The following is a 4,171-nucleotide window of genomic DNA, read 5'->3' on the forward strand; positions in this document are numbered from 1 at the left end:
GATATATTTATATGAATAGATATAACTGTAGTTTTAATAATTTAAAAACAATCATGTTATTGTAGACCAGATTTCATTAAATAAAGTTGATACTAAAATTAAAATAAGCTAACCAGACAAAAACTAAAAGTAAAGAAATAAAAGTAGAGAAATTTTGTTGTGATCGCACATTTAGGTGTCACAAAATATGGATATTATCTAATGCATGTTATATAGATTTATACAGGGATTAAAACACACTAATCATTACTTTATGCACTAACAATGGCGCCTATCAGTGTAGATACATATATAGAGTCTATCCAAAATTATTTTGTACATACGTCATCTAAATTTGTGACGTCAAACCATTACAGTTTTGCCGTATCAACTCTGAGTTCCAGTTCAGTGTGGCTTTGATGTACAACAAAATTCTAATGTAAATAAAATAGTTAAATAAATATACTATTATCAAATATAATTTATTTTACAATTATAGTAAATCTAATGCATATATTGTTGAAGGACTCAAAAGTACAATTAAATACAGAGTTATAACAGTTTGTAGGTTAGGGTTGGGTTTTATTATATTTTCATTAAACTCTTTTCAATACCACCTATGAGTTAGAGTTCTATGCGCGTTTTTAGTTGTATCCCCTGGAGGCCTAATCCATCTAAATAACAATTTTATATCCAAGTAATATATTTTACTTTCATTAAAGAGCATATTTACCTTTTACGCTTAGTTCTTGTGTCCTCTATATAGTGTTTCCTTGTAAAGTCATTTTGGTATCACTGTATTTGTGCTTCGTTTGCTCTGTTAATATCTGTATACAAATTGCTTGCTAAAACTACATTTAATCATTGCATTATACTTAATGCATTTGTCATACCTGTAAAAGAGTTACTATTATTTCTCTCCTTACACATTTTAACTAAATGCTCATGTATATTCTGAACAATTACACACATAAATATTTAAACTCTACAATAACTGTTGCTACAGTTATCATATATTAATTATATACTCACCTTGACTTGTTTCCACTCTCATCACTCTGCCTTAGAAATTAGCAGCATTGAATCATATCATATTCAAAAAGTTTCATTTAAGTGAATAATTAAGCTGCTAATTTCCAATATATCTAACATTTGTTCACAATTCCATCATTTGTCAATTTCTTCTTCAATGGGTCTGACGAGTTCATTCCTGTTTCCAGCATGACGTACAATATATCTGCAATTAATTATTAATAAATATTATGACTAATAAAACCTAATCAATTTTCCAATGTTCACCCCTTTCCATAAACTTTTGTTGTCATAACATTATTTTTATTATCATCTTACCATGAGTGACCAGTGGGTATATTGGTACCATTCTGAAATATATATATCTCATCTAAATACATAAATTGAAACAATAAGTTTTACTTTATTTTATTATATGCTTTTAAAAATTGTATTCTTTTAAAAGCAGTATCCGGAAGTTCCATCAGACTTTTTCGATACTTTTCAGACTTAACAGTTTCCTTTGAAATAATTGTATTAAATTATGTTTGTATTAAAAAAATTACTCACTGTTCTTTACATTTCATATATTTAATATCTCATAGAGCTAATATTAAGCTGATCTTGATTACATTTTTCATTATTTGAGATATTTCAGTGACACTAAAAATATTTTCAATAATAATCGCAGCAAATGAATATTTAACAGAAAGAATGCTTATCTCTCTAACGAATTTTAATGGCAGGAAGGGGCCTTCATAATCTCGTTCCTGTTCCTGCAAAATAAATGATTATAGACGCAATAAGTTATATCGAAATTTCCAATCAGAGTAATAATAAGCAGCGATTTGAAATCAAAACAAGCCAAGCATTGAAAGAACGTTTGCCGATTTATAACCTCTTCTCACTATTGTTTTGAAGAATTTTGCATACGTTTGACAACCGGATGACTTTGATAGGCTGGTTTGGTTACACGTTCATATTTATCAGGCAGCATTGTGTCTCTTTCTAACTAATAAATAAAATAAAAAGGAAAATATTGTTTGATTCTAAAACGAATTTACAAAATGCGGCAGGCAATATCTAAAAGATCTAGATGACGTATATACAACAGTAAATTATTTTGTAAAAAACAGGTTAGATATAAACGGCATCCCAATCTTCTAAGTGTTTTCCATAGTTTTTATTCGTTGGAATATCTGGTATTCTAATAGCAAGATCGCATAAGACGTTTTAGAGCAAAAACTAAATTACACAAATTACCACAACAACAAGAAGAATCAGAAATAAATCAGGTCAAGAAACAAATTATCATTCGAAATTAGTCGTGTGGTAAAGAAAAGAACAAGAGCTGAGAGTGTATAGGCGGTGTAAAATTAAATAGAATTAGTAATCAGTTTAAACAAAAGGTTAACGAATATAAGTTGAATTGCTACCGAAAATATCTTCATATGATATAACAGGTCAATTGAAAAGTCCCCGGCCTGACACATAGATGACGCTACTAGAATCAAATTCATATGTTCTTTTAAGTTAGCCCTAACCCTGAAAAGATGCTTGTATAAATTTGACAGCTGTTGGATCATTAGTTTGTGAATCATTTTGAGTGAAGCAACTTTTGTTATTATGAAAAAAATGGATAAAAAGGAATGTTGCGTGTTGATAAAATATTGATTTTTGAAGGGAAAAAATACAGTTCAAGCAAAAACTTGGTTCAATACAGAGTTTCCGGATACTGGCCCAGGAAAATCAACCGTTAAAGATTGGTATGCTAAGTTTAGAATAGGTGAAATGAGCACCGAAGACGGTGAACGCAGTGGACGCCCAAAAGAGGTTGTTAACGATGAAAACATTGAAAAAAAGCCACAAAATGGTTTTGAATGACCGTAAATTGAAATTGAATGAAGTAGCAGACACAAGATATCTAAAGATATCAACTCAACGTGTACATTATATCATTCACGAATGTTTGGATATGAGAAAGCTCCGTACAAATCTGGTGCCGCGCGAGCTCACTTTTGACCGGAAACAACGACGAGTTGATGATTCGGAGCTGTGTTTGAAAATGTTCAAGCGTAATAAACCCGAGTTTTTGCGTCGAAATGTGACAATGGATGAAACATGGCTCCGAAATCCAATCGACAGTCATCCGAGTGGACTGCACACGATGAACTCGCTCTAAAGCGTGGGAAAACGCAACACTCGCCTGGTAAGGCTATAACATCTGTATTTTGGAATGCACTTGGAATAATTTTCATTGCCTGCCTTGACAGAAAAAGGACCATCAAAGGTGACTGTTACGTAGCGTTATTGGACCGTTTGAACGACGAAATCGCCGAAAAAGCACCGCATTTGAAGAAAAAGAAAGTGCTGCTTTACCAAGCCAATGCACATTGTCAAAAATCCATGAATTGGGCTTCGAGTTGCTTCCTTATTCACCGTATTCTCCAGATCTGGCCCCCAGCGACTATTTACTGTTCTCAGATCTCAAAAGAATACTTTCTGGGAAGAAATTTTCGTCGAATGAAGAGGTGATCAACGAAACTGAGGCCAATTTTGAAGCAAAGGACAAATTATACTTCAAAAATGATATAGAAAAGTTGGAGGGGGGCTATAATCAGTGTAGGCTGGGACTTTTCAATTAACCTGTTAGGTGTTTTTATATCGGGTAAAATCTTAGTAATTCCAATTTTAATTAAATTTATTTTTAATAACCACTCTGTAGTATATAATTATAATAAATCAATATTTTTGTAACTTTTTATTACAGTCATCTAATTTATTGATCCAGGTACAAAAGAAATATATTTACTACATATTAAGCTGTCCAATTTCAGATCGAAATTCGACGCAATATGTTAGCGGTTAGTAAATGCACCTAGCAATACCACACGGGGATTATTAGTATTTGGCGTTATATAAATTGTTTATGCTAGGTTAGCGTCACTAAATATATTATTTTCAATGCAAAAATAATTAGAAATTCCTCCAGCGGCCGCAGTAGTAAATTGGCATTAAATAGCGTTTTCAATCGCGGAAACGTCACTGTGAACCCGCTATACCCGATACCTCAGACCATATTCTCTCTATCGGTTGTCCTTCCTGAATGCGCACCTACTATAATCGTCTCCAAGCCGGATTAACCGATAATCGAACTGAACTCAATTATATTGCCCTTGTT

General features: G+C 32.2%; 1 long non-coding RNA gene across 1 annotated transcript; it reads right to left on the bottom strand.

Annotated features, from left to right (window-relative positions):
* Positions 1-493: 493 nt before the first annotated feature.
* On the bottom strand, positions 494-1,730 carry LOC143196043 (uncharacterized). The gene is made up of 3 exons (XR_013005650.1): positions 1,012-1,730; positions 713-872; positions 494-653 (listed from the first exon to the last, which is right to left on the bottom strand). It is a non-coding gene; the product is annotated as an uncharacterized LOC143196043 (long non-coding RNA).
* Between the last annotated feature and the right edge of the window lie 2,441 nt (positions 1,731-4,171).

The sequence above is a fragment of the Rhynchophorus ferrugineus genome, unplaced genomic scaffold, assembly GCF_030347505.1.
Source record: "Rhynchophorus ferrugineus isolate W39M unplaced genomic scaffold, kcgeb_rfMv2 rfM4, whole genome shotgun sequence".
NCBI lineage: Eukaryota > Metazoa > Arthropoda > Insecta > Coleoptera > Curculionidae > Rhynchophorus > Rhynchophorus ferrugineus.